General features: G+C 43.5%; 1 pseudogene; it reads right to left on the bottom strand.

Moving 5' to 3' along the window:
- Nucleotides 1-20,120: 20,120 nt before the first annotated feature.
- Nucleotides 20,121-20,265, bottom strand: LOC123155157 (uncharacterized; annotated as a pseudogene).
- Between the last annotated feature and the right edge of the window lie 698 nt (nucleotides 20,266-20,963).

Raw genomic sequence — 20,963 nt, 5'->3', positions numbered from 1 at the left:
CAGTACCTGTCCACTAACAGTGCCAAAAGCACGTTCCTGCGTAATACTGGGTTGGTTGTTAAGGCAATATCGTCCAAACTGCCTCATGATCAAGATATGCAAGCTCAAAGCAATGTTGTATCTGCGCTCCAGACACAAGTCCATTCCCTAACAGAGACCCTTTGTGAAACAAGGAGAAACATTGCTCAATGTCGTCAAGATATGCATGGTTTTGAAACCAGACTATCAGACATTTGCTATGTTGTTCAGGAGCCTAGGGGAAATGAAGGCGAGGGTTATGGTGCTCCATCGGACAATACAGCATGAAAACGTAACAGTCAGGTCAAATGAACTGAGCTTCTGAACTTCTGGTGGTGCATTTATCTGCTAGACTGTTAAGTTTTATGCCAACCTTCCTTTTGTTATATAGTTGTAATTTGTTTTGGTGCGATACAAAATTTATTCTTAACGTGCAGCCACCGGCTGAAGAAAACAGCAAGCCATTTTTGTATAGTGTAGGGTGTTCCCTATATTTGCACTGGTGGCGATCTTTGATGCCGAGTGGATGTAATCTGTGCAATCGCCTTAATAGCCTAGCGTTAGTTTCGGCCTTATTTATTTCCTAGTCTTCTTTTTCCCTGGTTTGCTAGTGGCCGCAACTACCATGGGCCATATACGGGCCGTCGATAAATGGGCCTGTAATCGGTGGGCCTCGGGCCGTCAGATAAATGTGTCTACATGGGCCATAATCGGGCGTAATTGGTATCGGCCCAGCACGGTAACAGGCCGTTAATAGGCCGTAGGACAGCAAAGGCTTAATTCTGTCACAGGCATAACGGGTCGTTAATGGGCCAGAATATAGGACGGGCTGGAAACGGGGCAACAGGTTAACAGGCCAGAAACGGGCCGACTCTTGCCATGGGCCGATTTTGGCCCATTAGGGTAACAGGCCAGTAACGGGCCGACTCTTGCCATGGGCCGAATTTGGCCCATTAGTGGAACAGGCCAGTAACGGGCCGGAAGTAATCAAGGGCCGAAAAGGAGCCCAAGAACATATGGGCCGTCAATAGGCCAAAAGCTAACACGGGCTGGAAACGGCCCATGTAAATCACGGGCCGTTAACGGGTATAAAGAAAATTACTGTTCATTATGGGCTAGACTCACCGTGGGCCTGTAATGGGCCGAAAGATACGAAGGCCTCATATGGGCCAAAAGACGTCGTGGGCCATACATGGGCCGAAAGTGAAATGGGCTGGTATTATATTCGACGGCTCACATGACGTTGTTGGGCTGATTTCCTTTAGGGCCTAACGGGCCATGAGTTAACAGGCCGTAAAATGGGCTATTTGCGAAGAGACCGTTAACAGGCTTTTCATGGGCCAGCCCATTAACTTTTGACCAAGTCATACGGGCCGGCTTTGTAAGCTAAATGGGCCATTGTTGGGCCGTGCCACGTGTCGAGATATCATAGGCGCCTATCTGACCCACTGACGAGCTGACACGTGTTTCGTCTGGCCAATAAGAATTTTACACGTGGAAATTTCCCATTGGTCGGGGCTGTTAACGGGTTATCGGATCCAAAACCCGACCCGATAGCTTAACGGCGTTCCGTCACGGTGGATGCCACGTGTCGGTCACCCTTGACAAAAGCACTTCTGTGACACACGATTTATCATCATGGAAGTGGACACTTCCGTGATGATAATTTTGGTAATGTCATGGAACACTTCTACGACAGCACAGGTATGACTATCTTGATTTTGTCATAAATTTCTCATGGATGTGCATGCATGACAAAAAAAAGCGACCTACTGTGACAAACACGTATCATCACGGAAGTGTATTTTTTTTGTAGTGATCTCTGCAAAGAATCAGAAGCAGTCGAAGAGAAACCATCGTCCACTCGACCATGAAGATGCGCTCGCTCGACCACCTTGAAGACACTCGACCACCAGAAGATGAGAAACTCTCCACTCTGCAACGGTCAAGACTTAAACCATAGCTTTATGGGCATTTATAGCACTTTACTGCAGGCATTACCAGTAACGCCCCTCCTTTATGAACATTGAACCCTATGTAACGGAGGGGAGCTCGGGTCCTGGCGCACTCTATATAAGCCACCTCCCTCCTCTGGGACAAGGGTTCGCACTTTTGTAAACACACACTCATATAATCCAGTCGACCGCCTACGTAGGGCTGTTACTTCCTCCGAGAAGGGCCTGAACTCGTAAAACTCGTGCGTACAACTCCTCCATAGCTAGGATCTTGCCTCCTCATACTTACCCCCCATTCTACTATCAGTCTTAGATCCACGACACTTGCCTTTTGTTTTTTTTCGAGCTAAGTCGTGTTGTTTAGTTACCGTGGCGTGCTGGGCGGTACTACCATTGGTAGTGCGCGGTACTACCGCTTATAAGCGGTACTATCGCCCCCCAGCGCGGTACTACCGCTGAGGGACGGGACCAGGGGGTTATATCGGGGCAGGAGGAGGTTTCTTCTCCCCCATACCCATTCGCTTCGCCCCCTCGTTCCTCTTCCTCTCTCCAACCACGCACCGCCACGGGAGGGCTCCGGCGGATCTTCGTCTCCGGGGCGTCCCTCTCCATTTCCTTCGGTGGAGTCGAACCCCACCTCATTCTCTTGCCATGGATGCCGGTATTGCCCTCGTTCCTTCTCTCCTTTTGTCTCATTTTCAGATCTTGCTTCTTAGGGGCAATGGTGGTTGCATCTCTAGTTTTTTGGCTAAATCTAGGCTTGAGTAGGTTGGAGAAGGCAACTAGACTATCTAGATTAGAGTTTGGTAGGAATATTTTTGAATTTGGCAGGCCGGTAGTGCCGGATCTGACCACGGTAGTAGGGAACTGCTGTTTCCCCGCCTCGAGCGGTACTACCACTCTCTTTGGAGCGGTACTACCGCTTGGCCTCGAGCGGTACTACCGCTTGGGCGGTACTGTCGCGTGCATGTCACGGTACTACCACTGCCTGCCAAGTTCCATCATGTTCCTGCCATACCTTGATCCTTTTGTTGAGTTTGTTGTCTTATGCTCATTCTTTCTGGTTGTTTTGCGTGTTCTTGTGTTTGGTTCCAAGTGATGAACATCCTGAGCATCAAACTCGCCGTGTCAACCCCGGGCGTGCAACGTCAAAGCGCTACCGCACCTCTGAGCCAGCAGGTGGTTCCTCTAGCACTCAACCGCCACCAGCAGGCGCATCCGCAAGTGCTCCTCCACCACCTCAGCAGTCGAAGAGATCCACCAACAAGTCAAAGGGAAAGACTGTGACTGAGATGACTGCCAAGGAGTTTTGGGAAAAGCGTCGCCGCAACCCCTATGAGGCGGACCAAGATCCCACTTTGGTCAACCGCCTGTTCTGGAACCGCTTTCAGTTTGCCATCTATTTTGATGTGATCAAGGCTAAGAAGAATCTCTATGTGGATGTTCACTCCATCGACACTGATGCCATGGAGAAGACCCCTGAGTACTTTGGCGAAGCCCTTCAGATGTGTAATCAGCTGAACATTCTCAGGATCATGCAGGTCAACAAGGATTTCGATCCAGACTTGGTGGCCCAATTCTTTGCTACCGTTCATCTTGGAACTGATGCTGACAGGACTCTAAATTGGATGACCAATGGCAAGTTGCTCTCCGTCAAGTGGAAGGCCTTCATGGAGTTACTTGATGTGGAAGATCGCGGGCTTGAGACTCCAATAGGCTTCCGCCCTCACCGCAATACTACATCCACTCACAAGCAAGCCCTTTGGCCCTACTGCACTGTGAAGGTTCACCCAGTGACTAAGAAGGAAACCTATGAGCTGTCTACGTATCTGGACATTCTTCATCGTGTCTTCCATGAGACTCTCTTCCCTCGCATCAGGAATCTGGATATGGTCCACTCCTATCTCGTGGACATGCTTCTTTTCTGCCAGCATGAGAAGGAAGCAAACACTGGAGAGAGCCTAGACATTTCTCATGTTATGTGGTCTGAACTTCTCTCTGTCGTTTCTGAGCGCAAGTGCCCGATATGTGGTCCATTCATCATGAGGCTCATTGAGAAGGCCTGGGCACATGTTTATCCCAGAGTGATGCTGGAAACTGAAGACTTGGTTTCTCATGAGATCAAGCGTCTGAGGAAGAAGGACAATTGGGGCACCCCAGCGCCTAAACCCGGGGGTCCATCGACTGCTGTTGCTGCCATGGAGACTGAGGGTGGGGCTGCCACTGATGATCACGAGGAGGACTTTGGGCCCTCTAGTGCAGAACCTTCTTGGGCAAAGAAGCTTAAACGCAAGATGAAGAAGCTTTTCTGCATGGAGTCTCATGGTCAGTACATGACTCATGTGGCGGAGAAGCAGGCCAGGGTGCGCCACAAGGAGCTCATGCGTCACCTGGGTGCGACCGTTGCTAGCGGTTCTGAGGGGCAGATCACTGAAGAGGAGGAATGGATTCACCAGCATTGCCCTTGGACCGATTCAGACGCCGAGCAGTTTCCGACCAACGACGGAGATGCAGACGATCACGCTGAGATGGGATATTTGAGATCCTCAGCTTGCCATCACCTGGAGTCGTAGCATCGCTCTTTACCCTTTTGGTGTCTCGATGCCAAAGGGGGAGAGAGTTTAGGGATTTGTGTTGTTGCCGTGCTGCGAGTGTGTCTTTGTGTCTTGTGTTTTCTCGTGTGTTCTCTCGTTGTCTTTGTTTGCTTTTGGTTTGGTGCCTGTGAGACCTAAGTTCTAGACATATGGTGTGAGACATATGCTCCCTATCGCTACCTTATTACTTATGTCTATTCAGTACTGTAGTATCTTATGAGTTGCATGCTTGTCCTGTTTTATACCCTACTCTCATATATCATGTGCTTAGAATTATTGGACTATAAAATATAGGGGGAGTGTTGATCTGTATGTGTGTGTCTTGCATTCCAAAGGCTCCACTAACTAGGTTCACACATTCAGGGGGAGCCCATCTATATTTTGTAGTTCTAAGTATTCTTATTTTTATATCTTTTCCTTGTGCAAATCCCTAGTTGTCATCAATCCACCAAAAAGGGGGAGATTGTTGAGGCATATCTCTCTCGATGTGGTTTTGGTGATTGATGACAACGTGTTTGCGGACTAATCGTGTGCTTTGAGTATTTCAGAGATTCATCCTTGGCACGAGACGATTTCTTCCCCTCGGAGTGTCATTCAAGACGGTGTAGCTCTTTCGTTTCTCTTTCGATGGACTAGTTGTGTAGAGGGCACCGTACTATCAAGAGGGGTCCGCTGTGGTATTGCTTGGGTGGAATCAACACGTACACTTCCACTTCTCACCCTCAGAGCTCTTCCACTTCATTGGAGAGATCTGTTCTCTCTTGTGTGTCATGTCTGGGTCCCAGCGGTAGTACCGTGCTACCCAACGGTAGTACCGCTAAGGGGTCACAAGCGGCAGTACCGCTCCGCAGCGGTAGTACCGCTGGTGACTCCGCAGCTATACTACCGCTGGCCTGCCTGGCCCTACCGCCTTGACTTCAGCTTCAACGGTGAGATCTTCTCTCTCTTGTCTGGGTCCCAGCGGTAGTACCGTGCTACCCAGCGGTAGTACCGCTAAGGGGTCACAAGCGGCAGTACCGCTCCGCGGCGGTAGTACCGCCGGTGACTCCGCAGTTGTACTACCGCTGGCCTGTCTGGCTCCTACCGCCTCGACACGAGGGCTCTTTTTCTCGTGTCAGGTTTTGCGGCACTAGTTGCGGCAGTAGAGGCGGTAGTACCGCCCTTACCACCGCGGTAGTACCTCTCTGGGTCCAGGTCCCTGCTTCTTTCCTGCGCGGCAGTACAGCTAGCTGGAGTGGCAGTACCGCTGGCTCAGCGGTAGTACCGCCCCCCAAGCGGTACTACCGCCCTCTGCGGGGCTGGTTGGTGGGGCAACGGTTGGATTGTTGCCCCTACTATAAAAGGGGGTCCCCTTCTTCCCCGTTGACCTACCTCTTCCCTCTCAAGCTCCATTAATGCTCCAAGCTCCATTTTCGCCCGATCTATCTCTCTAGCCAATCAAACTTGTTGATTTGCTCACGAGTGGTTGAGAAGGTCCCGATCTACACTTCCACCAAGAGATTTTCGATTCCCACACCTATCCCTAGCGGATCTTGTTATTCTTGGGTGTTTGAGCACCCTAGACGGTTGAGGTCACCACGGAGCCATACTCCATTGTTGTGAAGCTTCGTGGTATTGTTGGGAGCCTCCGATTAAGTTGTGGAGATTGCCCCAACCTTGTTTGTAAAGGTCCGGTCGCCGCCTTCAAGGGCACCAATAGTGGAATCACGGCATCTCGCATTGTGTGAGGGCGTGAGGAGAATACGGTGGCCTTAGTGGCTTCTTGGGGAGCATTGTGCCTCCACACCCCTCTAACGGAGACGTACTTCCCCTCAAAAGGAAGGAACTTCGGTAACACATCCTCGTCTTCACCGGATCCACTCTTGGTTATTTCTTACCTTTACTTGTGCAAGCTCTTTAGTGTTACTTCTCTTGCTTGTTTGTTTGTTAGTTGTTATTGCATCATATAGGTTGCTCACCTAGTTGCACATCTAGACAACCTATTTTGATGCAAAGTTTAATTTGGTAAAGAAAAGTTAAAAATTGTTAGTTGCCTATTCACCCCCTCCCCCTCTAGTCAACCATATCGATCCTTTCAATAATAATAATTTTATTTTTGTGCCTAGGTTTTTTATTCTTCTGTTTAGATAACGGAGCGCTCATGCCACATCAGTTGCGAGTGATTGTTACACTTTACATGAACAGGTAATAGAGACGCTTGAATTAGTATATGTGTATCCACCGGCTGCTGGTTACTACTCCTTCACATCTTAATTATATTAGCATGCAGCCGGCTTTTGCGTAGAAGAGTACACAACTGATCAAATGGATGAGTATATATATATATTAGTACATGTGATGAATGACGAAATTAAAATTAGGTAGTTTTACAAACCTTTAGCTTTTGCCCTTTCTTGTGGGCAAAATAATACATAAATGTGCAGCTTTCGATCAACATAATCAAACACTCATCATGGGCTGATATAGCTAATCTGGCCAATGACATCTTTGTCGCTGGATATTTAAAGTATGTGAGGTGTAGTACTCACTCCTGTTTAAAAAGGAGCATTTCAGTTTTTAACTTTTTACTTACATTGGAACGCAAATTAAAAAAAGAGGTAATATCACTAGCAGTCATAGAACTTACGCTGGATGTTCAGTTTAGTGTTTAAACTTTAAAAATACGGATTTATGGTCATTCAACTTGTTGTATGGTGCAAATACGGTGCTTTCTAATGTGTCCGGCGTAAAAAATAAAGAGTACATTTTTTCGGACAACTCTCTGGATTTTTTTAATAACGCAAAAAAGCCTAGGTGAGTATAAAAGATAAATACAAGCCGGAAGGATTCGAACCAACGGCCAACAAAAGACGCGCACACGCTGTAACCACCAGAAACAATGTCATCTATGGAAGGGATAACTAAATCTTGTATTCCTTCTCTTGTAACACGTGGGTCTGTCAACTCTAATGAAATATGATCAGTGCAGCCCATTATGCATCTTCGACTTTTTTTTCGAATGTTGTATGTAAATTATGATCTCAGTAGTAAATAATGTTTAAAATTCACGTGTTATAAATATTGTAAATAGAAATGAAATCAATTTCTTTCAGAACTGTTAATATATTATTTAAAAAATATTTATTAATTACAAAAATGTTTGTATAATTTAGAATAATACAAATACTTGTAAAATTGCAATTCAAAATTACTATTCGAATTGTATGAAGAATTCAATAATTGTATGCACATTTGCATAGTTTCATGTTCGTATAGATATTCATAATTAAAAATTTAAACTTTTGATATGAATATACAGTCATGCCTAATATAATACACAGGTTTATATTCAAATGTTTTATTCACAAAGGATTGTTTGTATGCATAATACTCTAACACACCAATATTTGAACATAATTATATTACTTACATATCTCTCCGCCTCCTACTTTTATTATATATATATATATATATATATATATATATATATATATATATATATATATATATACTGTTCATTAACACATAAAAAATTCATGGAGTTATCAGAAAAAATATATTGCAGTCACTGACATGTGGGCCACTCCCATACTGGCATGCCATGTAGGAAGTTGTACGCCGGATACAATATAAAAGCACCGTATTTGCACCACACAGCAAGTTAGATGACTACAGATCCGTATTTTTAAAGTTTTAGCACCAAACTGAACATCCAGCGCAAGTTACATGACTGCCAGTGATATTACCTCTTAAAAAAACGACGCACAAGGATACAATGCATGCAGGAGTATTTATGATCAACAGTTCCATGGGGCAATGCCACCTAACTCCTCCTTGATATATGCCGCGTTGTCTCCATGACACTTTCCTTTTTTGAAACAAAGAGTATATATTGATGAATTAGCTCGAGGATGTAGCTTGACCTTGTAGGTTTGTGCAAATATGATTCTTCTGGCACAATCATAGCGATAATATTTAACTTCAGTCTACTACATCTAATTTATTGGCAACTTGTTTTCATACGATAGAGATGAACATGTCTGTAATAGAAGGGATGGTAACAGTTTGCCTGGTTGATTGGTTATTGCATATGTGATAGGGATTACCAGTTTTTGTTAGTTGCAATGTGTTTGGTTGAGAGGATGAAGAAAAATATGAAACCAGGTTTTTTGGAATATTTACTAAACGTTGGTTGGTGAGACCTGCCCAAATGTGACGGACTCGAGCACAACCGAAAGCGTAGACCTGCCAAATGCACATGAAGTTGAATATTGTCATTTCAAACTAAATCATGTGAACGTATTTTTTGCGTACATAGCTACAAATTTATTTATATAATAGAAGCTTTAATTGAACTTATCATTTCATCGAGATACACAAATACAGAAGAGGTTAACCCCATGATTCTCTGCACACGGAGATGCATGTGGCCCGAGTATACAAGGTTAGACAGATACATACAAAGCCTGTAACAAAGAAGTAGTAAAACGGGATAACCCCTCTAAGAAACTTAGGTTGCCATCGATGGATAATAACTACATGCTCCGCCTGCTCTAACTGCCTACGTGAAGCTACCATCAATTCACGATCATCCCGCAGTGAAGTACTCCCTTCTTTCTAGTCTATGAAGCATGCACGTATCCCTATATTAACAATCGGACCAACGTAATAAAAGTTACAAAAATGTTACACCTACGAGCAAGTGTTACATAACCTACGTAATTTCCAACAAAAAACACTAATCAAATCACCCCCCCCCCCCCTAAATTCAAGGGTGGGCCCGTGTGCCCAACTAATGACAAATTAAAAAATGCCAGATCAGCAATTATATATGTAAGGAAAGTAAAAATCCCTATGTAGGTGTAGCATTACCCTAAAAGTCATATATCACCAAAAATATCATGTTTGACTGATCATGTGACCAGACCATAGCGATGAACCCCCTACCTTTAGACCTCTCTATCCCACATTTCAGGCCATGATATATCTCCCATTAAGATAGCATTTGTATTTGGGTAAAGTACAAGTTGGAATGCGTATATTTATCAACATGATAAAAATATAAGAAATTCGCATAAATATTTGTGTCATCGATAACACATATGAAGGCACACATAAGTAACGTTAGCTATAATTTCTACTGCTAGTTGCCTCAAATTATATATATAATCTAAGTCTCTCTTAATTAGCTTGGAGCCGGCTGCATCGTCCATCAAGTGGAGGAGTATATATATGTTATACGTGATGAGTGAAGAAACTAAAATGAGGTTAGCATAGTCGCATGTATGGAGACGTCTCCACTCACAATTTTTCATTTATCAGTTCTTGCAGGTGAAATAATATATATGTGCGCGCCTTTCAGTCGACCTAATCAAACATTCATCACAAGCTTTTATTGCTAATCTGGTCGATGGTATTTTTATTGATGGTTATATATAGAATAGCTGATGAAAGCATACCAAGTATAGCATCGTCCAATTAGCTCAAAAGGGATAGCTTGACCTTGTAGGTTTATACTAATATGATTCTTCTGGAAGGATCGTGGTGAATAATATTTAACTTTAGTCTACTTCAACTAATTTATTGACGATTGGTTTCATACACAAGAAATGGATATGTCCACTATGTAAGAGAAAGTATGAATGTGTTTGGTTCACGAGCTATCCCTTGTATGTCATAGGGGTCGCCAGTTCTAGTTGATTATCATGTGTTTGGTTGAAAAGATGATAGGAAATGGGAAACCAAGTTCTTTTTTAGAAAATTCCACTCAAAAGCTGATTGGTGACACCGACACAAAATGTTAGGGCTGGCCCGCCCAAATATACATGAACTTGACTATCGTCTTTTAAAAAAAATTATGTTAAGAAGTTATTTTGCGAGTGCTAGAGTTAAGCATTCACATAGCTACAGTTTTTTAATAATAGAAGATTTAAGTAATCTCATGAAGAAAAAAATTCCGAAGAGTTTATTCTCGTGACTATGTGCACATAAATAGGCATGTAGTGTAAATATATATGGTTGGAAAGAATAATTTGCATGCAAAATCCATACCATTGAAATAATAAAAAGGCTACAGTGGAAGAGCCCCTTTGCCAAGTCTAGACTGACATCCACAATGGATAAAAACTACGGGATGCTCCCACACTACATGTTGCTGCCATCAATTCAGGGCCATCCTGAAATGAAGAAAATATTTTCAACAAATTACATGTTTAAGAAGAACATTCATGAACCATTGATAAACCCGGCCTCTCCATCCCACGAGGCGGCGGTCAATAATCCATCATAAGCGGAGGGAAGATGCTACCAGGATCTCTTTTTGCGAAAAGAGGGTGAACACCCCGAGCCGGCTAGCAGGAGTTATTGTCATGTATAAAATATTGTATGCATTATTGATTCGTATAAAGAAGAGAAACTAGAAAATTGCATGATTGGGTGTCCACGTATGTGTGAATAAAAACGAAAGGATACATACTATGAAGGTGAATGCGCTAATAAAACCCGGGTTCCATGTATGCGAGTCCCCTATCTTGTAGTCAACTCTACGAAGACAAAGGCAAGTAAAGCAACATTGAATGGGTTAACACCATACAGTTATGTCTGTTAATTAAGTTGTAACTAAATGTGCAGATTATCAAGTACACCCACTACTAAAGATGTGTGTTGCAAAATTTTCATTTCTAGGATTATTTATCATGTCTCGCCTACAATTGTCATTAAGTCGATAAGAATTAGCGTCTGGAATGCGCCATAGGCGAAACTCATGGTGTCAAGTGAGTCTGTTAGAGCATCTCCAACAATTTGTCAGTTAAGTCGTATGTAAAGATGTACATGTGATCAACCAAAAATATATCATACACATACTCCAGTTGTTGTACCTTATACTGGATATGCCCTTGGGTTCTTGCAAAGTCTTTGGTAAATAATCCATCTTACTTTTTTTGTAGTTAGAAACACAAAACATTGTCACAGATATAAATCCAGAGCTCCATCATCTGGCTTTGCCCATATATTTCATCTTATATATGACACAGAACTTAAAACATACCATAGATGAGGGGGCGGGCCACACCTCTTGGTTCCGCCATTTATTTATATAAACATGATATGTAAATTATCATGTTACTTCTGGCCATTTACTGCGAGAACCACACTATAATGAAGCCATAAGGTTTTTATTCCATACTATAAGACAAAAATATTAGTAAGGCCTTTCCTAAAAAATAAAAAGGAGGCTCATCGAGAGAGGACCCTAAACTGCCTGCGGAAATAAGAAGGACATGCCATGACGTGTTTCATGTTGTTTAAATCCGATTGCCTTTATTACAGAAAATCCACGATTGATGTTTATGTTGTGGTCTTGGCGGTCAGGTTGCTACGGCAAAAAATATACAAATTTAATACTCCCTTCATTCCAAATATAGTGCATCCTCTATTCTCGTGCTTTAATTTTGACCATAAATTTAACCAACGAGATCGACTGTGGCGTGAGCAAAAGTTATACCAGTGAATTCGTATTCAAAAGAAGTTTTCAATTATAGTATAATTTCTTCTCCCGCCGCAGTCAGTCTCATTGGTCAAAGTTGGGCCACAAAAAGCGCGGCGTACTATATTTTAGAATGGTGGTAGTACTAAAGAAACAAATTTGGTATGTCAAGTGTTGATTCAGGTTTGTGTGTGTGGACTCTCTTGGGTCTTTGGTCAATGCAAAATATATTACGAAGGATTTCCATTCGGAGGCAGGAGACCAATGCATTTTTTAGCCGAGGGACGAAGTGTTAGTCCGACAAAAGGTGAAAACAACATGCACATTGGTGTAATGTGATAGGCAGAGTCAAGTGGGTTAAGTGGGGTGTGTGTTGGAATAGATTGCTTGGGAAGCAACGATTAGTGAGCAAAAATGCCACCATTAGGTTGCTGGTAAAGCCCAATCATGCATGCGAACTTCATGCACTTTAGGCTGTGGCAAACCTGCCAATGAACCCAATGAAAGAAGCGAACATGCGTGTAGCCTAGTGGGTGGTTGCAGTGACCTTAGTAGCACCCCAGGTCCTAGGTTCTATTCATGGTGGGAGTGTATTTAAACAGGCCTAGGCAAAAAAAATCGGAATAAAGGACTATAGGGTTGTTTCCCTATAGTAAAAAAACCAATCAAAGAAATTTGTTACTTTGTGAATAAACCGTATGGGTATGTTTCCGTTGAAATAAGGAGTGTATATTTATTTATATATTTATCTATCTTTTGCATGCATTTTTAAAAAAAGGAGGATTATTCCCGACCTCTGCATCAGAGTGATGCATGCAGCCCCTTTATAAAGCAAAGTAACCGAAAAGTCTGTGATCCAGTACAAGCTCGCTCAGAGCTGAAGAAAATAAACAAGTATAATATGCCACAACCGGCGAAAATAGAATGAGATGACTAAACACCTATCCTATTACTAGACCACCTTCCAACCTGGTTGCATGCATATAATTATTATCTACTTGATGACTTGATTTTTAGGTCATAGATTAGTTATGTCCTAGCATCAGAACCATCATCTTGCATATTCAGCACTCATGGATTCACTGTAGGGCTTGGAGTTGTAACATCATATGATTTGATACTTAATTATTGAACCAAAAAGTGGGTTTAATTAAATGAAATTTAATTAAGCACTCATGGATTCACCTAATTATACTGGGTTTTCCAGCAAGAAAAGGGTGAAATTTTCTGGTTGCGCATACTTTGATTAAATAGTCAACCTATGTATTGTTCCACATGTTATGTACATATAAAAGAAATGTACACTTCTATTAAGAATGGAAAAAACCCGCCGTTCAACCTCTGGAAAGTCTTGCACGCCTACAAATGACACACATATGGTCATTTCTGGGAATGGCAACTATATATAGTTTGCTAGCTAACGATAGCAACCATGCATGGTTTGGAAGGGGCCAAAGGGACTAGCCCTTCTTCATCGCACACACATATCATGCCATATTTGTCTTGACTGGAGTGATAATCATTTGAAGTGTAACTTTATGATAGGTATGGCAAGAATATGCTGTTTTGCAAAGACTTTCAGATGCGAGAAGGATAGACCAATTAAACATATCAACATCTTTACAGTCATGCTGCAAGATCAAACGTAGTTTGATAGCTTCTCCACTCATAACAACTATATATGTGTGTGCACTGGAATTCTTAGTTGAATAATCTTGCTTTACATCTGCCTCAAAAGGTAATGCTAACTGACACCATCGTATTACTGGGTAGTCCCTGCTTTATTGTTTCCTCTTTGGAAAGGAAGGTATACATTGGTCTAAGTTGCTGTTGTTGGAGATCAAACAAAAAAAAAGCTAGGAATCCTCAATGCTGCTAAATAAAGGTATATCACGTTGAGATAGCGTAGTTGAGAATCCAATATAGATCGGATAACCAAAAAAATGACAAGATGATGATTCATGATTCCTTATGAAACACACACTAGCTAGCTTGGTTGCCTATGTCTTAATAGTAAAATATATCCTAGATATGTAGGTGGTAGTCATTTTCTTTCTTGCCAAGACGAAACTCCTTTGATGGTAAGGGCGAGGCTGGTCAATGTCAAGGAAGAAAATTTAGTAAGGCGGATCTGTGGTGGCTTATCAATCTTTTGGCTAGTTCCATGAGCCAAGTGTAGTAAAAGCGCATGTTTGTGAGTGATGAGTAGATGTGTGCATCCATGCGTCCACTAGCCATATATCAAGTGTATATATCTTAATATTCTCCGGCACAAGATTAGTAGAAAAAGTGGACTGTAGGACGCCAAGTTTTTCAAAATTTCTTTGATGCAAATTATCTATACAAGCAGTTGCCGCTTTTAGATGCATGATCTCCACCCCGTCAATACTTTTCTTTCTTGAAAAGGGAGAAATACCCCGGCCTCTGCATCTGAATGATGCATTCAGCCATATTATTAAGCAAAAGATCCAAAAGATATGCGATTCGGTACGAGCTCACAAAGGAGCGATAATAAAATGAAGTAAAAAGATGCCACAACCGGTGAAAAATAGGTCGAGATGACTAAACACATAGCCTATTATTGGATCGCCATCTAAACCGGTTGTAAGTATACCGTGCTACCGTCTCCCATCGGTTGCATCCAATAGGCATAAGCTCCTTGGCTACCGCGAGACTGAGTAACGACCACGTACGGATCCAAGCAGTAGCTCTATAAATGACTTGCAAAAAGTTAATAAGATGTTGTCTGTTAAATATCATTGTCATTTCTGTAGTTTCATATAGCCCAAAGTAATTAATACACATACCCCTATGTGAATATGTCTCGCAATACTTGACTCAACTTCGTTTAGCCACGTCCCAAATAACTGTTAATACTATCCAGATGGCTGACATTAAAGGCTACATAAATTCTACGCCATAGAAGTTTGGCGAGTGGACATTTGAGAAAGAGGTGTTGCATCGTTTCATCTTGATCACAAAAACAACATCGTTTACTACCCACCCACCTTCGTTTTGTCAAGTTATCATTTGTCAGAATCACTTTCTTGTGTACAAACCAAATGAAGATTTTGATTCTTAAAGGTACTTTAATTTTTCAAATATGAATTGATTTGGGATACAAACCACCCCCATCAGTACTGGAAGTATGCAGTTGTTTTTCCGAAAACGAAGGTTCGACCTCTCGGCCTCGGCGGTACTGGGAGTATGCATTCAATCCATATTCTTAGCGACAGTCACGATCGAAGTTTGCAGTCGCCACAATGCACCGCGGGCACATTTTGCGATACTGCGATCGACATGCACGAAGCCATATTCCAAAGCGCAACTCTGCATAATCAACACCGAAACGGATCACGTCGACGATGAATCCGCGCCGTCGTAGGTGGCAAACTGTAGCGGAGGCTCGCAACGGCGACCGGCACAGCACACACCCGTGCAGAATCGGAGCTAGCAAAAAGGAGAAGAGTGAAAGGGAAACGACGACGATTGATGGGAGTGGAGCACGACAATTAGTACATGGACAAAGGGGATCGCAGTGACGATCTCGTGTGCTGATCGATCTCGCACAAGAAACATCTGGAACCCAATCAATCAATCTGTTGGTAATCACGTCCCCTACCCCCTAGATGGCTAGATATCCCATCTGATGCGATGCACGTCGCTCTCTCATCTCCATTGTGGCGATGAGCTGTGGACGACTGATCGATATCACTAGAGGAGGAATATTTACTAGTACTATGCATCAGGTCAGAGTTTATGCATGGTTACCCCGCAAAAAAAAAGAGTTTAATGCATGGCTCCAGTTGTACTGGAGCTAATATACTTTCCGTGGGGTGATAGAGTTGTAGAGGAATCACGTACTCCCACTTACTAGGGTTTAAATCTAAGTAGTGTTCGCTCTTGCACCACTTACTCAGTATGTTCGGTGAAAATTCCTAAAAAAAGTTCGGAGTCTTGTGGGTACTGTGCCGTCTAATTCGATGAGAAGGGTCGCGTAAGAACGAACGACCGAGTTTCCCAGCCTCCAGCAAAAGAACCCTCATATCCGGCTACGGCTAGGGTTCCTCCTGAAAGCCCTCGAGGGAGCGATGGGTGGAAACGTATGCCTCGGGCAGGGACGCTTTCGTGTTAAATAGATCGTGATCACATAGGTTACAGAAGAGGAAGCGAGAAGGCCTTCCAGAATACAAACGGGCCTTCTAGAGGAATCTAGACCGATCCCTTATAATGATGGGTCGGTTTACAATATACATATGATCTAACACTCCCCCTCAATGTCAACTTCTAATGTTGAGATTGCGTCTAAAATTTTCCAAAAGTGTGACCGGCAAAGCTTTACTGAAGCCATCTGCTATTTGATCTTTGGACGGAATGAAGCGTATTTCAAGCATCTTCTGAGCCACTCTTTCTCTAACGAAATGAAAGTCAATTTTAATATGCTTAGTTCTTGCATGAAACACTGGATTAGCCGATAAATAGGTGGCACCAAGATTATCACACCACAAGCAAGGTATTCTCTGTTGCGGTATTCCAAATTCCTTTAGAACAGATTGAACCCAGATAATTTCAGCAGTAACATTGGCCACGGCTTTATATTCCGCTTCTGTGCTGGATCTTGACACGGTTGCTTGCTTTCTTGCACTCCATGAGATTAAATTTGAGCCTAGAAAGACTGCAAATCCTCCAGTTGACCTTCTATCATCTACGCAGCCTGCCCAATCTGCATCAGAAAATCCACTGACTAGTAGAGACGAAGATTTTCTGAATGTTAATCCAAATTCAATAGTTCCTTGAATGTATCTCAGGATACGTTTTACAGCTGTCCAATGGGCACTAGTAGGTGCATGTAAAAATTGACATACTTTATTATCTGAGAAAACAATATCTGGTCGAGTGAGAGTCAGATATTGTAAGGCTCCCACCACACTTCTATACCTTGTCGAGTCTTCAGCATTTAGAGGTTCTCCTTCATGCGCAGATAACTTTTCTGTTGCGGATAGTGGGGTTGAGCATGACTTGCAATTTGTCATATTGACTCGTTGAAGTAGCTCTTTGGCATACTTGGTTTGAGTAAGAACTAGCTCTCATCTCTCCGTCGTACTTCAGTGCCCAAAAAATAATGTAAGTCACCCAAATCCTTTAAAGCAAAGTCTCCACGTAGATCATGAAGGAGAGCTTGCACAGCATCTGGTGAGGAACTTGTTACAATAATGTCATCAACATACACAGAACAAAGATTGTGACACCCCCTTTGTGAAATATGAATAATGATGTATCCGATTTGGAAGGAGTGAAGCCAAGTTGTTGTAACTTTATACTCAAGCGGGAAAACCATGCTCGAGGAGCTTGCTTAAGACCATAGAAAGCTTTATTGAGTTTGCAAACAAAGTGTGGTGTTTTGGTGCTTTCATAACCAGGGGGTTGTCATATACCTCTTCTTCTAGAATACCATGGAGGAATGCATTTTGTACATCAAGTTGCTAAAGACACCACCCACGAGAGATCGCAATAGCGAGAACAAGGCGTATTGTGGCTGCTTTCACAACAGGGCTGAAAGTATTTTCATAATCGAGCCCATAGCGTTGTTTGAATCCTTTCGCAACAAGGCGAGCCTTATACCTATCAATGGGCCATCTGCCTTCCTTTTGATACAAAAGACCCATTTGCAGTCAATTATATTTTTACCGGGAGGTGGTGGAACAAGATGCCATGTTTGATTTTTCTGAAGTGCCATGTATTCCTGATTCATTGCACATCGCCAATTTGCATCACCAAGAGCTTCAGAAAGAGACTGAGGTTCTCCTGTAGCAGAGAAATTTCCATACCGAATCATGCCAGGGTACAATTTTTTTGGTTGAACAATGCCTTTTTGAAGCCGAGTTTGAACACGTTGCTGGACAGGTTGGACAGGAGAAACATGCACAGAAGATCCCGATTCTTGGGTATCGTGCATGTCAGCAGGGGCAGAAGATCCACTACGCTCGAGTCCAGGTGAGCCGCTGCGTTCTGAGGAAAAATCGGCTGCAACATCGGGAGAGGCCCCTGGCAGGCCAGATGGCGCGCGCTGGTTGGGGAGACGCCCCACGCGTGGAGAACTGGTGGGCGCCCGAGGCGAGCAGGTTCCAGAGGCAGGTATGGTTGAGCCGGCCTCGGATCGCGCAGAGTGGGCGGGAGAATCATTCTCGGTTCCCACATTGTCAGTGCCAGGGGGGTCGTCCTCGGGATTGCCCCCGGGATCATTTGCATCTCCATGTGGCCCATTATAGCCACTGTTTTCTTCATTTTCCGCATTACTTTCTGCACCATTTTCACTGCTTTGCGTAACCTGCACACCAGATTCAAAGCTTCCAGAGGCATGATTAGTATGGTCATTAGTCAATTGGTCAGCACCTACTATTTCATCCCCTGGAATTTTGAGATTGGTAAGGGTAGGAGGTAAGAGGATTTCTTGGCATAGGCGGGCACCGGCATTGGGGTGTAGATTTTTGAAAGGAAAAACTGACTCATCAAAGACTACATCTCGTGAAATATATACACGACCAGTGGAGATTTCAAGACATTTGTTGCCTTTGTGTTGAGGACTGTAACCAAGAAAAGTGCATTGTTTAGAGCGAAATTCAAGTTTGCGAGAACTGTATGGACGTAGGTGTGGCCAACATGCACATCCAAATATTCTGAGAAATGAGTAGTCTGGCTTGGTAGAAAAGAGACGCTCAACAGGCGTTTGATAATTGATCACTTTACTAGGCACAATATTAATGAGATATGTGGCAGTGAGAAACGCTTCGTCCCAAAATTTTAGTGGCATAGATGCTTGAGCTAGAAGAGACAACCCAACTTCAACTATGTGCCTGTGTTTTCGCTCAGCAGACCCGTTCTGTTGGTGTGCATGAGGGCATGAAACATGGTGTGAAATACCTATCTTTTGAAAGAAGGTATTTAGTTTTTGATATTCACCTCCCCAATCAGTCTGCATGGTAAGAATTTTCTTATCGAGTCGACGTTCGACGAGTTTCTGAAAGTTTAAGAAAATAGAGAACACATCCGAGCGTTTCTTAAGAAGATAAATTCATGTGAACTTGCTGAAGTCATCGATGAAACTCACATAATAAGTGTTTCTACCAACAGAACATGGTGCTGGTCCCCACACATCGGAAAACACAAGTTCTAAAGGTGAACTTGAAATACTAGTAGATGTGGGGTAGGAAAGTTGATGACTTTTAGCTTGCTGGCAAGCATCACAAATCGACTCAACGCTAGAGTCATTTGAGCAAGGAAGCTCATTTTTATTTATAATTTTTTGAACTATCCTTGGGGATGGATGTCCAAGGCGATGATGCCACCACGTAGATGATGGTTTGGTGGCACTATACACTTGCTTTATTGGCGAGGAGGATGATGACTTGAAGGGATAAAGACCACCATGACATCTACCATGAAGAAGAGCCTCCCTCGTGACCTCATCCTTGACAACAAAAAATTCAGGATGAATTTCAACAAAGGCCTTGTTGTCAATAGCAATTTTATGAGCAGAGGCCAAACTTTTCTTTGCCTCATGGACATGCAAAATAGTCTTGAGATGAAGTTTGTGTTTTTGGGAATGAATAGTAGTGCTACCGATGTGACTAATTTCCATACCTGCTCCATTTGCGGTATGAACCTTGTCGTGGCCGTTGTATCGTTCTCGAGTAGTTAATTTGTCGAGCTCTCCAGTGATATGATCAGTGGCTCCGGAGTCAAGGTACCAGTTTGTGTCAATACCATAAGACATTATTGCAGAACCAGCTTGACGAGTTTCATCAGGTACGTAGTCAGGATCAAACCGGTACCAGCAATCTTGGGCACTATGATTGGGCTTGGAGCAGACTTGACAAATCACAGTGGATTCTCCCTGATAGCCACGACCCTAGCCACCACGGCCTCCTCCGCGGCTTCCTGCACCGCGGTGTGCAGTACGACCACCACGGCCTCCTGCACGCCCTCCTGCACGGCCATGCTGTCCAAACCCGCCACGTCCTCGGCGAGCAGAATTGACTTGAAATCCAGGGCCACCGGTGCCCCCAGAGTGAAGAATATCCATGCGTGTGTCATAGCTAAGGAGCTGAGCATAGAATTCATTGAGAGTAATTGGATATGTTGTGGGTCTCCCAAGAACCGATGCCACCAATGGATTGTATTCGACGTCCAGACCCGCCAATAGATAAGAAATCAGGTCGTCATCGTCAATCCTCTTCCCTGCAGATGCAAGTTCATCCGCAAGGGCCTTCATCTTGGAGAAATAGTCTGCAGCAGACATGTTTCTCTTTTGCATGTTGGCCATGGCCATCCTGATATTGATGGTGCGAGCACGAGACCGAGAGGAAAACATCTGCTCGAGGGTTGCCCAGAGTTCAGCCGCACTAAGCAATGAGGCGACCTGAGTCAACACTTCCTTCGAGAGAGAATTGAACACGTACCCCAGAACTTGTTGATCTTGGGCAAGCCATTGGGCATAGGCAGGATTGACAGCTTCCTAACTTCCCCCATCCGTGGTAGTGGTGATGGTTTTCTCCGGCACCTGAACCGACCCATCCAGATAACCGGCAAGCATGGCACCTCGAATTGGGGGCAGGACTTGCGCCTTCCACAAGACATAATTCTCTCTTGTGAGCTTTTCAGAGACTTGTTGATTGAGTGTGTGGGAAACGGAGGAGGAAGAAGCAGCCATACAGGCGAACAGGCTCTGTTACCATGAAAGCGCTCGAGGGAGCGATGGGTGGAAACGTATGCCTCGGGCAGGGACGCTTTCGTGTTAAATAGATCGTGATCACATAGGTTACAGAAGGGGAAGTGAGAAGGCCTTCCAGAATACAAACGGGCCTTCTAGAGGAATCTAGACCGATCCCTTATAATGATGGGTCGATCGGTTTACAATATACGTATGATCTA

This window comes from Triticum aestivum, chromosome 7A, assembly GCF_018294505.1.
Source record: "Triticum aestivum cultivar Chinese Spring chromosome 7A, IWGSC CS RefSeq v2.1, whole genome shotgun sequence".
Lineage (NCBI taxonomy): Eukaryota > Viridiplantae > Streptophyta > Magnoliopsida > Poales > Poaceae > Triticum > Triticum aestivum.
The sequence above is the reverse complement of the archived record's forward strand: the minus strand, read 5'-3'. Positions and strand labels throughout refer to the sequence as shown.